Source organism: Antedon mediterranea, chromosome 5, assembly GCF_964355755.1.
Source record: "Antedon mediterranea chromosome 5, ecAntMedi1.1, whole genome shotgun sequence".
In the NCBI taxonomy this organism is placed as follows: domain Eukaryota; kingdom Metazoa; phylum Echinodermata; class Crinoidea; order Comatulida; family Antedonidae; genus Antedon; species Antedon mediterranea.
In genome coordinates this window covers 19,178,450-19,195,756 of record NC_092674.1, presented here as the reverse complement: position 1 = coordinate 19,195,756, position 17,307 = coordinate 19,178,450, and the positions used below count along the sequence as shown (strand labels likewise).

Here is a 17,307-nt window from a genome sequence, read left to right as displayed (position 1 = left end):
TTTAAAGAGTTTTATTCATTTGTTTACATATTATCACATTGAATACATAGCTTCCTCTTTTTAAACATATTATCTGTAACACATTTTCATTAACAAGCTTATTTTTTTTCTTACATAGTTGTTTTTGATTTTTTCATCTACCACATTTTTTTACTTATTTTCTTTAAAAAAAAAAAAAAACTATTTCCATATATTATTTTGTTTATACATACATTATCATTTAACCACATTGATTACATAGTTTCCTCTTTTTATACATATTATCTATAACACATTTTCATTAACAAAGCTTATTTTTTCTTACATAGTTGTTTTTGTTTTTTTTTCATCTTCATGCATATTTATTTCATACAATTATAATACGTTTATGTTTAATAAATCCATCCCATGGGTTTGTCTCATTTTATTTTTCTTTGGATTTATCTATGCAAACATATTTTCATTTAAACAATGCATATTCTCTGTTATACTAATTACTTACTAACTTTTTACTGTTAACATTATATTTTCCTCATCCTTTAACATTGATTTTTTTGATCTTTAAATGTTTACAAAATTTATTTCCAACAGATTATCCTTTTTTGCATCTACAGTATAACCCATCAAAGTTTCATTTAACTTTTTTTTTCCTATGTGGGTTCATTCAATTATTTTTTTTTACTTATTATTTATTCTATTATTTATTTATACATACATTATCATTTAACAACATTTGTGTTTAATGATCCATTAAAAAAATTAGACATTTTTTTTTTCTTTTTAACCATTTTATCATTTCAAAATTCCACATGCAGTAAGAATGTGCAAATTACATATATACGGTATATACCTATAATATGAAAGCTTTGATGAAAACACTTCCCCACTTAAACCTAAACCTTCTTATCCTTCATCATTTTTTTTTATCATCAATCTATAAAAAGCTTTTCACATTTTGTCTTTTTGTTTTCAAATCATCAAGGTATACATATTTACAAAACATACAGTATAGTAGCAAGAAAAAAAAAAAAAAAAAACATAATAGATTCATCATTCATGGTATCTCATTTACATATTTTCTTCCTTAATCTGGTTGAGCATATACAGTATACCTGCAGATTTACATATTTCTTATCTTTTTTTCAGATTTAAGAGTGCTTGTCACCAAAAATCAGACATATTCGTAATTTAGTGGCAAGGGTCAAAATTTCGAATTGGCTCATATTTTGCACATTGGTAGACCTTGATGTAAGGAAACCTGATGTGTAGTTTGTTTGGTAAAATATCGCTTAGTTTTCGAGAAAATCGAAAAATAACAATTTTCGGCCAATTTTGTTAATTTTTGGTGTATAATTTACATTAAGTTTAACAGCCTCTGGAAGCCAAACGTAGCTACCTAACGTTTTAATATTTTACACTTAGGTTAACTAGCATCTTGAAAATATTTTAGTGAAGTTTCAAAAAATTTGATGAAATTCTAAGATTTTTACTAATTAATTACAAATTAGCATATATAAAACTCATAAAAACTAGGGTAAAAACAAACGCATTTTTTTTCATGTGCGACGAATTTTTTTTTAATAAAAAAATCATCAATCTAAAGTTTAGATACTAATATTTATGAATCAAGTAAAAAAAATTTGGGGAAACTATTTTGCGCTCCGCGCCAGAGCCACAAAGTTGTAAGAAATTCAAAGATTTTATCTGTCGGCAAGATCAATCAGATGTACCTATTGTTTTCTATTTACAGATTTAAGGTAAATTTTACTAAGAGAAACAAACTTTAAAGGTAAACTGAAAGGTCCTGAATAATTTGGAATCACGTTTTCATATAAGCACAAACTAAAAATATATTTCTAGTAAAATTTAAACGACTAACCCATGATGAAATTAAGCATTTACTATCTGAGCTCAACATTATAACTCGCTTAGCTTCATCAAGCCTGTTATGTTTTCCACAAGGTGAATTTATTCGCGCGAATTGAACATTTTTTGCACTATACGCGCGCATGCGCAGTTTATTTTTATCAACAAAGTGTTCCATTGGGCGTGCGCGTATACGCGAAAATGTTTGATTTGCGCGAATAATTTTGCCTAGTGGAAAACAGGCTTTACAACATAATGTTCTTATCTTCTCATATAGGGAGTTTTCGCACGAGCACGTTAACGCTATTTTCCAAGCTCCGCCCACTTTGTAAACAACTTGATCTGTGCGTGCGCAAGCATTACGAAAAACTTTAGTTACGTGTGTCGATAACCTTATTTCTGAAAAATAGCGTCAATGAAAAACGTTAACCAAAACATGATTAAACATGCCTGGCTAGGCTTAGTCTCTAAACCCAAGGTATTCCATGATTTATTTTAATACTTGTTGCGTATGTTGCGTGCGCTACACATGTGTTGCGTTCTACACTTCCCGTCGAAGCGCAAAATCAAAACGAGCACGTACGTTAATGCAAATGTTCGCTGAACTCTGTTGTTATGCAAATGAGTAGAATGGTGACAACCGTTAACGTTCATGTGCTCGTGCGAAATTTTCTAATAATTTGTAGCCTAAACAATAAATTATTGTTTTACCATTGTTACACCCCTTCGCTTTATTACAAATTTACAGAACGCGACTTAAAATACTAACAATTTAAATAACAGAATCGTCCCACATATTAAATTGTTATTTTAAAGAATTCTCACAGACACAGTTCTACCTTCGTTGCTACCTTAATCAATCGAGCAACTGCACGTGGAAACCAGCTTTCCCAACAAATCAATGTATGGCTTCTTGCGCTTTATGGTTATATCTGTGGTATCAAGTTCAAGAGAAGTACACATTTCTTGCAACATTGACAAAGAGAATCTGGAGAGTTTTTCTTGAGCTTTCAGTTCACATATATTATGCCTTTCAAACATTATTGGATGCTGCAAGCCTATTGTGTCCACTACGGTTTGCGATAAGAGTTGAATTTCTCTTTCTTTTTCCGTTTTTGAATCGTCTCCATTTTCTTCGACTTCGTCACCATCTTCATTACTATCGTAATCATCATCTTCGTCATCATCATCATGAACGGCTGCATCTGTCCTCCTTTTTTTAGCTAAGCGTGAGAAAAAACTTGCAATCTGCTGTGCTGTTAAAAATTCACTCTTGCTAAATAGATGTGAACCATCGCTGTGCCTGGCCGATCTCATCTCTCGTGAGACATCACATGGATCAGCTTTCTGTCCTGTCTGCTCTCCAGCGTCAAAAACATCAATAAGGTAGGTTTTCTGTGGAACAGAAAATCGGGTTTTTTTTGCAAAGGACTTTAGCGCCCAACCCATTTGCAGGTCGGGGCCAATGTCAAACCGTGGCAAATCGTTGGTTCTGGATTTTTAGAAGTACCCTCTTCTAGTTGTGTTGCGTATAATTTCATTGCCCTGTCATATAGTGTTTCATGTTCTAGTGCGTTCTTGTGATTTTCATAATCTAAGTGTTTCTCTAGGGAAGAGTACATCGAAGGCTTTTCCACCATTGGCAGAGATATAATCAAGGCCCTGTAAGGATTTGCGTACAGAAGCAGAACAAACGCTGAGAACTCTACGCAATGTACTGCGGCTCATAGGTTGAAAATTCTTCTCTTGACAGTAACTCTCGTATTGAAGAATACATTGTTCTGGGATAAGATTACGCACAACATTTGGGATTTTTATAACTCTGTCTGTAGAAAGTTTTAGAGTTTTTTCTCCAAATGGCAAGTCTTGTATAACTTGAGAACTTGTTATAAAGGTAACAAAGTGGTCAATTTTCCCTGGCTGTACGCATACTCTAGTGTTCTTTAGAGGTTGAATTACAGAACCTCTACCATGTAACAATAAATGGTGTTTGGCCACGTTAAAACGGTATCTAGTCAAGTTAGGTATCCATTTCTGCAGTTCCTTGAAGGTAACCTTAACAACCATGATCGATAAAATCTGACGTCTTGTACTCCAGTGGTTAGTATGAAGATAGCATTCTGATAGAGCATCTAATAGAGAAGAATCGGTTCTTTCGTCAGCTTCTGTGGTTTTATCACTTGATAAGCCTTCAAGTAGAGTAGTCGACTGACCAGGTGCGATTTCTTCCAGGCACATAGAGACAACTTGACGAGCCTTGCGCATGTGGAAACGTTTAGTACGGTCTGAAACTTGCTCCAGCGGTGCAGATAAAGGATATCTAATTGGACTGACGTCCCTTGAATTGAGAAATGCATTTAATTTTTCTCTTGGTGTAGATTGAATTGATTCATCTTCTGAGGTAGTTGAAGCAAAAGTTGGATCACAAAATTGATATAGGAAGGCTCATTTGAGTATCCATAACATCACACGCCGGTGCTTGACAAGTTGGAGTGGCTAATGGCATGTAGAACTCATCCTTATTACTTTCCTGAAAATAAGAATAATATTAATATTGGTAAAAAATTACTACTGACTTTGATTCAATTATTGACGCACTGATTCGTGATATATATAAAATGATGATGACAATGGCAGGGAATGCAGAAAATATTCCTCCTACCACCAACATACGAAATAAAATGAACAAAGTAACATGAAACACATTATTTACTTAATCTTTCCGCCAATAAATGCGTATTCATAAATGTCATACTGTACGGTATTTTTTAACTTACAGTTGTTAGTGCGCTCATCTGATCGACGAGACTAGGGTTATTTGTTTCAGTGTTCGAGGTTACAGGTAACAATGACTTCAGCATCTTACGGCAAGTTGAACAGATACCTGATAAAAAGCGTAAAAACATTAACTTACAGGTTTTTTGTTTAACAGTTTAAATTACATTAAATATATAAAAATATAAAAATTAAATTATATTTACCTGAACCAACTTGCAGGAAAGTTCCTGTTTTCTTTAATATTAGTTGCGAATCTTCTTTGCTAATACCCCTATCGCACTTGGGTCCCTTTCCCTTGCTTTGGATGTGATTAGATAGATCAGGCGGCACTCTACATCTGTTGTTATTTCCTCGAGACCAACCTAAGCCAAGTTCCGATCGATGCAAGGGACAAACAGTCCAACTATGTATATCAGCGGGCAAGATAAACATTGCTGCTCGACTAAGAATTAGGTCTACCTCACTATCGATGCCCGTAAACCTAAACATGGATCTGTGTGCAGCGATTTCCTTCTGGCATGCTTGTAAAGGTAGAACTTCAGTGCTCTGTTTGCGGTTTTTTCTATCGAATCCACAAGCTCCGCCAACAACCGATTTAAAAGAACATGAAATCTCCATCTTGTTTGAACTTAAAGCCATCAGACAATAATTATATATAAATATTATTTTCAACACGTCTTTACATTGTAAGACATAAACTAAAATGGATAACAAATCAGTTCCGTTGTCAACGCCAATGAAGATATAGTTGTCTATCGAATATATGCAGTGTTTTGTCTACTGTGGTTAATGTTTTGAAACATTCTCGTTGAGTAAGTTCGACCAGGTTCGACAAACAGGAAAACGATAACAAGTTAAAACAAATGTGTTTTTCACTTTTATCCTATATAAACTATGAGAGGATGGAATAATTTATAATAATATGGTTTGACAAAGCATAAGCGAGTGATTTTTAGTTAATTGCTTAATTTCGTATATTGGTTAGTAATTGAAATTTTACCAGAAACGTATATTTAGTTTGTGATTAAATTGCAACTTAACTCAAAATTATTCCAGGAACTTTCAGTTTATCTTTCAAGTTTGTTTCGCGTAATAAAAGTTTGGCTCAAAGCGACTTAGATTGCTAAATAGATAACAATAGGTACATCTGATTGATCTTGCCGACAGATAAAATCTTTGAATTTCTTACAACTTTGCTGCTCTGGCGTGGAGCGCAAAATAGTTTCCCCAAATATTTTTTACTTGATTCATAAATATTAGTATCTAAACTTTAGATTGATGATTTTTTTATTTAAAAAAAATTCGTCGCACATGAAAAAAAACGCGTTTGTTTTTAACCTACTTTTTAAGAGTTTTATATATGCTAATTAGTAATTAATTAGTAACAATCTTAAAATTTCATCAAATTTTTGGAAACTTTACTAAATTATTGTCAAGATGCTAGTTAACATAAGTGTAAAATATTAAAACGCTAGGTAGCTTCTTTTGGCTTCCAGAGGCTGTTAAACTTAATGTAAATTATACACCGAAAATTAACAAAATTGGCCGAAAATTGTTATTTTTCGATTTTCTCGAAAACTAAGCGATATTTTACCAAACAAACTACACATCAGGTTTACTTACATCAAGGTCTACCAATGTGCAAAATATGAGCCAATTCGAAATTTTGACCCTTGCCACCTAATGTTTGATTTTTAGTGACTGGCTCTCTTAAACATTTGTAGGAGATTGATTTTTTTTTTCTTTTTCCAATAAACTTAATATCTTTACTTTATAAATACAAAATGCTCCTAAAGTGTATAATTTATTTACGTAATTATTGTCAGTTTCAAATAAAAGTCTTTTGAAAGAAAAAACAGGAATATGTATGCTTACTGCTCTAATTATTTCGTTTATCTCTCTCCATAAAGATTTTACTGTTATGCACTCTACTAACATATGTTTATCATTCTCAATAACATTGCATGTGTCACAACATGGGGAATTTACAAGTCTCCACCTATGTAATCTTTCATTTGTTGGCAATATTCTGTGCAACAATTTAAAATTAAAATGTGCCAGTTTTTTTTCTTTAAGACCAGAAACTTTCTTAACCTTATTGTTTGTAATAGGTATATCATTTACATTAATGTCATGTGTTGATTTTAAAATACATTTCCATTCTTTTGGAATGGCTTTCAATATACATGAATATTCACTGATCCAATTTTGTGTACATCTTAACCTTCTTTTTATCTCTATCGCAGGCTTAAACACATTATTATTTATTACATCATATATTTTTAAAAACCCTGAACTAATCCAGTTACAGTTATATAACGGCTTCTTTTTAATACATATAAACTCATTACCCCATAATGATTGATTAATAATGTCATCATAGCTTATTGGTTCCTTATTTAATCTATTATTACAAGCATTAGCTACTGCTATAGACTTAATAACTGAGAGGTAAAATGGTGGTACGGATATATTACACGGAACTTTTGATAAATTTGAGGTTAATGATTTTGGGCCTATCTTTTCTATATAAAATGTAGGTAAATATTTCCATTTGGCATCATCGTTTTCATACAGTCTCCTGTACCATTTAACTTGGAAAGATATTACCTGAGATCTGAATTCTACCATTTTTAGACCACCTTGACTGTAATTGGCACACATGGTTTTTCTTTTTATTTTCTCTTTCTTAGTTTCCCAAATGAATTTAAAAATTAATTTATCCACCTCTTTTATTACTTTTTCTGGTACTAGCAAAATGCAGGAATTGTATATAATTTTTGAGAGCGCTAATGTTTTTACAATAGTAATTCTTCCAAAAAAAGTGAGGTGTCTTTTCTCCCATGTTTTTAGGGTATTTTCTAATGCGTCTATTTTTTCTTTCCAGTTCTTTTGATAACAATATTCCTTATCATGTCCAACATAGATACCTAATATCCGAATTGGTGTGGATGTCCAAGAAATGTTACCATGTGTGTCCTTGCAGTCTCTTAAACTGCCAAGCCAAAAAGCATTTGTGTTATTCTTATTTAATTTTAATCCAGAAACCTCTCCAAACTTTTCAATAATACTTATGCTGTTATCTATACTATTTATATCCTTTAGAAAAAGCACAGTGTCATCTGCTAGGTGTGCAATCTTAATATCTTTAAATATACCATTGCCTGCAGGAACAATCAGGCCTTTGACCATATCACATGCTCTTATTTTTGTAGCTAGGACTTCAGCTACTAAAATAAACAATAGAGCAGACAAGGGACATCCTTGTCTAATACCTTGGTGCATTGCAAAACTTTCTGATTGCCAACCATTATTTGTGAATATACAATTTGTATTGTTATACAGTGCTTTTACCCAGTTCACAAATGAAATACCAAAATTGAATTTATTTAAGGCTTCTATTAAAAATGATCTATTGACACTGTCAAATGCTTTTTGGAAATCTAAACTTATAAGTATACCTTCAAGCTGTTCATTTTCCATGTAAGTAATTATGTCCTCTATTAGTCTTATATTGTCACCACCAAAGCGACCTTTTACATACCCTTTTTGGTCATTGTTTATTATATACTTTGCAACTCGATGTAATCTTGTTGTAAGAACAAAAGAAGCTATTTTGTAGTCAATATTGAGTAAAGTGATAGGGCGCCAGTTATTTAAATCTTTGTGATCACCTTTTTTGTAAATAAGGTTGATTATTCCCCTTCTTTGTGACACAGACATTTCTTGTGTGGCAAAACCATAATTTAGTGCATCACAAACAAGGTCACAGATAAGGTACCAGAAGAGTTGATAAAACTCAACTGTTAAACCGTCACTGCCTGGAGCTTTATTTTTTTTCATTTTCTTTATTGCTTGCTCACATTCGAAGAGAGAGAGATGACCCTCACACATCTCTTGTTCTGCCTCTGTGAGTTTAGTTAAATTAACATGAGATAGGTACTTATCAATTGATTTGTAAGGAACATCATGTTTTGCATATATTTTTTTGAAGAAATTAACCTCTTCCTTCAATATCTCTGTGGAATTTGATATAATGGATCCGTCCTGTTTTTTTAATTTTTTAATATGTTTTTTATTACTATTATTTTTCTCTAAACCAAGAAAGTATTTAGTGTTTCGTTCGCCATCTTCTATCCACTTTACTCTTGACCTAATTTGAGCACCTTTAGCTTCCAATAGGTAAATTTGCTCAAGTTCATTCTTTTTTTGATCTAATTCTGTTTCATACTGGATATTATTATCAGTATTATCCTTTTTCATAATTAAATCATTAATGATAGCAATTTCCTGTTGAAGTATTTCTTTTCTTTTGCATTTATTTTTATTTTTCATTTTCCCATATTTTATGGAGAATTCCTTTATTTTTACTTTAATCATTTCCCATTTATCCTTTGGGTTAAGTTCTTCTAATCTAGCTCTTTCTATTATGTTTTTGATGTTGTTTATATAATCTTCATTATCTAAGTGAGAATTGTCCATTTTCCATAATCCTGGGCCTCTTTCTTCATTAGTTAAACTTATTTTTAAGGATATGGCTTGGTGATCAGACATGATTGACGGCCTGATATCACATGTGTTAACATATTCACATAAGTCGTTAGATATAAAAAAATAGTCCAACCTTCTGTACGTTTGGGTGGATTTCCTTCGCCATGTGAATTGACATGTATCCGGGTTATTTTTTCTCCAGATGTCATTAAGATTCAGATTTTTCATAAAATGTGTTATTGTAAAAACAGAATTATCTACTCTATCGACACTACCTTTTTGGTCAAATTTTCTGTCTAGAGCACAATTCATGTCACCACCTATAATTATTTTATCATTTTTGCTTTCTTTGAAGTCAATAATTGTTTTATGTAAAGTCCTGAAGTAAGAACATCGATCTTTTACATAATTTGGGGCATATGAATTAACAAGAATGAAATAGTTGTCATCTATTTCAACTCTTAGAAGTAAAAATCTACCATTAATATCTTTGTATTGTTTTGTTACCCTGTGTTGAATTTTACTAGCAATAAATGTGGATGTTCCTCTACTGTGTGATGAGCCAAAGCAGTGGTAGGAATCACCTTGCCATATATCATTCAGTGACTGGGTTTTATCATTTGTCAAATGTGATTCTTGAATGAAGATGATATCTGCTTTGTTGTCTTTGACCCATTTAAAAATACTAATTTGTTTTTGTTTTTCATATGATTATTAAATATAAAAACATTTTATAAACTTTATAATTTATCTTAAATAAAAAAACTAAATTGTAATAATAAACATTTGAAGTCATATTGCACAGTATGATACAGTAGTTCTGCAACTTACTTTCTTGTAACCCTTTTCCTTAGGTTGATTTTTTTTTTGGTTTTCTGTGGTGGATTTTCTGGTGATGTTTCCTTTAAATCTTTTTCAGTTCTACTTTCATCAGTGGTAGCCCCTTTCCTTTCATTGTTACTTTTTGAGTTTTGAGTGGAAGAAACAAAAAAATATGTTACCTTCTTCTGTTCTTTGCTTTCATTTGCTTCACTAATGGTCTTTTCCTCACTGTCCAAAATTATTATATCTTTATCTTTTACATGTTCTTGTTCTTCATCAGATTCACTTCCGCTGCTGTCATCTGCAGTATCTTGTGAGCTGAACACTTCATCAATATCTACTTCTGTGTCTGAATTTGGGTTTGCATTATCATGTGATTTATCTTTATCTGTTATCTTTAAGTCTTTATCTGTTATTTGTTTTGGTATTGGAGTGTGCACAAATGATTCCCACATACGGTTAATATATGCCCCTGTTGATCCCATTGAGTTGGCTGATATTTGCTGTTGGCCTATTTCATTGTTGCAAGTGCTCATAGTATGACCTTCTTGGTGACATTTTAAGCATACTCTATTAGCCTTACATTGATAAGCTTCGTGTCCATTTTTCAAGCATTTGTTACATTTGATCTCTTGTCCTTCGTGAAACACACGAGCTTTGAAACCATTTAGAACGATTTGCCTAGGTATGGGGGATGACATTTTTTCAACAAAGACAGCCCTATCACCATTAAGCCAACTTGTCAGTTGTCCGTTGACTCTGATTTTTTGCCTCATTATATCACTTACTGGTTTGCAACCCAATGCCTTTAACCGGTTTGCTATCTCGGAGTCCGCTACATAACTGATGCTTTAATGGTTTCATTATAGGAATTAAAACAAATCCTTTACTGTTTGTAATAATTGTACTTTTGCTTATAATAATGCTAGAAAGTATTGTTGACCCCCGAGAACGTTCAAACATTTTGGTAGAAACGTCGAGCTCAACAATTAAGAATGCTAGAAGTAACTTACCGTAGTTACCCGAATAAAAAGCCCGGGTATTTATTTATTCAGTGAAGGCGTTTATTTTGTTTGGGTGTAATAATGGTAACATGTATAATCAAATAAATACACCCCAGATATAAAAAAAATTAATTAATATAATAAGAATAATAACTGGAATAAACCTCATTCTATCTGGGTGCAAGTACAATCATGTAATAAAAGGTATCAGAGACAACTATAATAGACCAATTCATTGTCATTATTCCGTAACACTGTTGCATAATATTTTTGAATGTCACCGACAAAACTTTATACATATACACGTCTGTTCCCACTGTAGATAATAAAACAATATATATTTCTTGAGATTTATTATCAATACCACTAGAAACTTTGACATGTTTTAGGTACTGAATGCATTGACAATAAGAGCATCAGATAAAATCATACTACAACACTGTACTACAGTACACAAGGGTGTTTTCAGGAAAGCTGGACATATTGTACAATAGTAATGAAACTATGTATTGGCATTGAAAAATATGCAAAATATTGTTGTCAAATTGTAGTCACAAACAAACAGATGATAGAATGAAGATCCATTATGAGTGCTATCGTGTCAGGATAATGATGTGTCATTGTTTTATATAATGATAATGGCACCTGGAGGAGAAGATCCATTTAATGGAATCTATGACAGTGTCACTTTTATTCTAAAAGACAAACATTTCGTTAAAAAGCATAAAGAGAAAAACGAATCATGTAAAGTACCTTTTATCAGTTGAGAAACGGATTATAATTATTAAAATTAGAGTATTTATTCGAATAAACACCCGCTTTGAATAAAAGCCTCCCTAAAATAAACACCACCATTCCCTCCAATAGAACATCATGTGGAATAAACGTCCCGCCACATGCATTTAGACAATAATTGTATCACAACACATTTCATTAACTACCATAATCTACAATTTACCAAGCATTTTGACACAATTTTATCACTTTTTGATATTAATTGTGCTGTGTTTTTTTACATCTAGGTGGTATTTATTTGATTATACATGTTACGATATTATACCCCAAATAAAGATGCCTCCCCTCCCCCTAAAATCCCCTTGGAACAATAAATGCCCGGGGCATTTAATCGGATACATATGGCAAGTTACTTCTAGCATTCTGAAAAGAACTGTTGAGCTTGACGTTTCTATAAAAATGTTTGATCGTCCTCGAAGACAGCAATAACTAGTACTTGAAATTGAAACAAATTTAAAGTATCAGTTATTGCATAACATTACTATCTAAGGATAAGTTGTGTAGAGATATGTTTTTTGTTTGAAACATTAGTAATAGTATTTCTGTTCATCTTTTAACCACATTTTCTATTACAATGAATGTAAATATGTATATTTCGAACAATTTGATACCAAATTTAAGTTTCTACGACCAGTACTTACAGAGATATGAAGATGCCCTGGTATGTTGGTCAAAGGTCAGATATTGCATTTCTGATCATTTTTGACTAAAATACCCCATTAGCCGGAATATAAATACAGGCGTTCTGAACATTTTGAGACCAACATTGCTGCGACCAGTAGTTACCGAGATACAAGTACCTTTTTTATTTGTTCATATAACCATTGACCCTGACCTTTTGTTACATTTATAAAAATGTGTAACAAATAACAAAATATATATTTCGAACAATTTAAAACCAAATTCAAGTGTCTACGACCAGTAGTTACGGAGATACATACATGCCCTGGGTTGTGGGTCAAAGGTCATAAATGGCATTTCCGGTCATTTTTTTGACTAAAATGTCTCATTATAGACTGAATATAAATGTATACCTTTCTGAAGTCAAATTCTCTGGACCTCAAAGTGCATACGAAAGTTGACCTAGCTACTTGAGTAAGAATGATGTGTCGTGTTTTTTTTTACTTTTTTTTTTGTATTCCTATTGTGTTGTAGTCTTAGTGCAACACAATATTCTATTTAGGTTAATATACAAATTATATAATAAATGGAATTGAATTGAGATACCAAGAATTGGCAAATCCAGACAAAATTATCCTATATGGTTATAATGCTCTGACTTCTGTAAAAGAAACACATACATACACGAAGATATTTTAATCAACGTCTGCCTGACTGCGACGGCAGATACTATTCCGTGATGTCCTCTCCAAAACCACCTTGTGACTGTATCATGTTACAGCTGCAAGACAATTTCAATATAGGTTAGATTTACTGTTCCGTGATGCTCTCTGCAAAACCAGTTGGTGACTATCATGTTACAGCTGAAAGACAATTGCAATATAGGTTAGATTTACTGTTCCGTGATGTCCTCTGCAAAACCAGTTGGTGACTATCATGTTACAGCTGAAAGACAATTGCAATATAGGTTAGATTTACTATTCCGTGATATCCTCTGCAAAACCAGTTGTGTGACTGTTTCAAGAATAGAGTTCAGACGCGTGGTTCACCACATGCACACATAATACTGTGGGTTAAAATGCCCCAAACTAGTGAACTCAGATGCACAGTTCACTATGTCGGTCGGTCGGTAAACACTAACTTTGAGCACGCGACTGCAGCCATGTATATGGCCTTGTTAGATAAACGAAACTCTTCCAGACAATTACCCTGATTTGCATGAGGTTGTAGAGAACTTACGTAAGCCAATCATTAATTGCTCTAATAGAAAAGGAAAATTGTCGCAATCTTGACTTCACTTTTCTTTCTTTTCAGGCTATGACCTCTAGTTTGAGAATCATAGTATAGCTCAAAGAAATCACTTCCACTAAGATTTTCAAATCCTTTGAACATTTTAAATATTTGAATTACGTCAGCTCGTTTCCTTCTATATGCCAACGTTGGAAGTTTAAGGTGAATTAACCTCTCATGGTAACTAAGATTATTCAATCCTGGTAAAAGCCTGGTAGCTCTCTGTTGCACTTTCTCCAGTGTTTATCACCATCTTTTTCATGCATTGGACATCAAACTGTTACCATATTCCAAAGTTGGTCGAACTATTGATTTGTATAAGCTCAATATCCCTGTCATATTATGATGTAAACGATCTCTTCACTTCAGATGTTTATAGTTCACTGTTAAAATAGTGTGAAACAGCAAAATACGGATGAAGTTCAATACAACACGGATTGGTCCCCCATCATGTTACATAAAAATGTAAACTTTCATTATTTTTAAAATTTAATTCAATAATTGATATTTTTTTCCTAATCTAGTTTTTTATTGCAATGTTTTACAAATTTTTTGGGGCTGCGATTTTTTGTATATTGTGTATTCGTATTTTTTTTGTAACTGTATAATGTACATAATTATTATTATTGCAATTCAGCTCTTTAGGCTGCAATAGTCATAATATTTGTATATATCAAATAATTTTGTTGCGTTTGTATCATAATTTATGTTGAATAAAATATACAGAGATATGCCTATATAAACATTAAATAAATTGATTCCAAACAATAAACTCCTTTCGACGCTATGTACTGCAAATTCTCGTATGTGTTGAGAAAAATCTACATGGAACGGGAAAACAAAGAAAGAATAGTAAATGTTGATGACGTTTAAATGAGTGGTATACCTCACCAATAAGTACTTATCATTACGAGAATATAACGCAAAAGTTGTTTATAAAAAACATCTGTACTTCATCAACATATTATACGTGACAGCATTTAAATCAACATTGTTTTAATGTATGTAATGCGCATTGCATTAAGTGAACACCATTTGTTGTGTAAATATTGACATATCAATTGTATTGTATGTGTTGTATATTAATTCATTGACATTTCAATAATCAATGTTATAAGTAAAACGAACAACTTGTCATTACTATCATTTATCAATATGGGTCGATCGTCGATATTCGTTGCTGTAGTAATAATATCTTTTGTAGCGTATGCAGTAGGCAATGAAGGTGATAAAGGTAAAATTGTGTTTTTTAATTTAGTAGTAGGTTTAATAGTGAAGTTAACACGTGTGTTTATTCGATTGGGAAGGGTCACATTTTCAGTAAAATGATTTCGCTCAAATTTCAATATTATTATATTATAATAATCATGCCCTTTTTTGTCAGGAATCAAACCAACTAAACAAAGTTATGTAAGCGATGTAACGTGTATTTCATCATCATTAGGCTAAAGTTAATCATTTTTCTTTCTTAATTCAGGAGACATTGATGAATCTCCTACTGAGCACAAACCTGATGTTGGTGTGGTGGAGGTCAAACCTGGGGTCAAACCCGTAATCGAAATACAAGGTGAGGTTTTGAACTCCAAGCCTAGTCAACACTAGCAAACTTAGAGTTTGCAGATTTGGCCGAACTAGGCACACACGTTTTGCCATGTTTCCAGTGATATCAGTTGACGATGAATGGCTTGCCATTGACATCTTCCAGATCAAACATATTAATTTAAGAAGCCATAATTAAGTAATTTAGTAATAATGTGGTTTAATGGTGAGAGCCTATGAAACCATCTGTACCAAGACGAATTTTGAGTGAACAGTATTGTTTCACTCGAATCGGGTCTCGGACGGCGTGCAGTCAGGCAGGGAACAAGTGAGATAAGCTCTGTTGAATGTATTCTATGACGAAAGAGAAATAAACCTCCATTAAAAAAAAATAAAGTCTCACTTCCATAATACATTTTTGTTTAATAAGGGTAATTCTGAATACGATTTACTCCTTTACTGCTCACTTAAGGCCAAAGCTAACAATTCTGTTTCTTCTTTCTGGGAATTCAGAGGACATTGATGAACCTCTGCTTGATATGGATGCGGTGGACGTCGGCAACATCGAACAAGGTGAGGTTTGTCACACTCTAAGCCAGTCAACCCTGGCAAATTTTGCAATCCGACGTGATTGCTTAGTTAAATTATTTGCAAACATGTTCTTAAATTATTTCTATTTATTAGCTCAGTTTTATCTAAAATTTATTGTGCTAAAGTTTTGTTGTTGTTTTTTTGTTGTTGGTGTAGATACAATTGCGAATTGTGGTGATGTACTAGTATGCCAAAATGGAGGAGTGTGCAAGGAAGACATCAGTAGTGGTAAAAAGATAGCTTACTATTGTGAATGTTCCAAGAATTATGAGGGTGACAACTGCGAAAATGCAAGTAAGATATTTTCAAAATTAACCCTTTAATTGTATACCTAATAATACTGTAGTAGCAAACAGTCTCAAGAATACCCAGCAGGCTGTTAATTTGTAAACTAATACCGGTAACTGATAATTCACTCGTTTCGAGGCCTTACTTTTAACCATTATAGTTAACACTGGTCAATAGGTTATAGAATACTGTATGATTACAAAAATATATATATACAGTATTTGAATTACATAGATAGTATTATGTAAAATGAAGCATGCTTTTAAAATTTGACAGAGAATAAAATCATTAGAGCTTGTGTAATCATGGAGAAAATATATACATCTGTATATATCTCCTGCATGGTGTAATTATCAATATTCGAGCATATTAATGAGTTGAATGCAAATAGGCCAAGGCTATAAGCTATTTTTTTTAAATCATCGTGATATTTTGTATTATTTAATTGCAGAAAAATCAAAACACGGTTTCTTTTCCCGGAAAGGTTAGAACAATTGCATTGGTAGGTCTAGCATGGTGAACACCTTATTAGAAATATTTTTACCGATGTCTTAATTAATACAAAAATAAGCTGAACGATTAAAATTATTTAGAAGTAAAAATGGTTTCTTTAGGCCTAATGCAAATACTTCATTTACCTGCCAGCCATAATCAAAATTGACATTAAATATTCTTTATTCAATGATTGTTTGTTCGTATTGTTTTTCCACACAAAGGCCTAAACAAAATAACATACGGTAAATATATTCAAAAGTCAAGAAATGATATAAAGGTACAAATGTGTCCAATATTATAATTACACTAAGTATAAGTCATGCTACAAGGAACATACTGTGAATTAGTATATAAAACCAAGTGAACTAAATCTATATCAATTCATATTAGTATCAGAATCATATAATATTTAAATGGAACATAGAAAAAAAGAAAGTGGCAACATGAGACAAATTAATTTAAGCATAAAATTAAGATTCCAATTAGGAAACATTATAATTATAAATCGATTAATGATGAATAAATAAAAGATACATTTAAAACGTATTTGAAAGAAAAAATTACCATTATACATCTGTACCAGAGACTGTTTCTATGACATTTTATATTATGTAAAAAAGGATTACTTTAATGAAGTAATGAACGACATGCAATCGATTTTGCAAAGGTTATCGATGGAAAACGCGTAAACCGAGTCTGAGTATAGAGTTTGGGTCAGGAGTAAAGATTTAGCTCCGGTCCAGAGAGC

The 17,307-nt window shown here is 32.3% G+C and overlaps 1 long non-coding RNA gene across 1 annotated transcript; it reads left to right on the top strand.

Moving 5' to 3' along the window:
- Positions 1-14,798: 14,798 nt before the first annotated feature.
- LOC140049507 (uncharacterized) lies at positions 14,799-16,749 on the top strand. The gene is made up of 5 exons (XR_011845282.1): positions 14,799-14,880; positions 15,124-15,213; positions 15,699-15,758; positions 15,933-16,070; positions 16,516-16,749. It is a non-coding gene; the product is annotated as an uncharacterized lncRNA (long non-coding RNA).
- Positions 16,750-17,307: the final 558 nt, after the last annotated feature.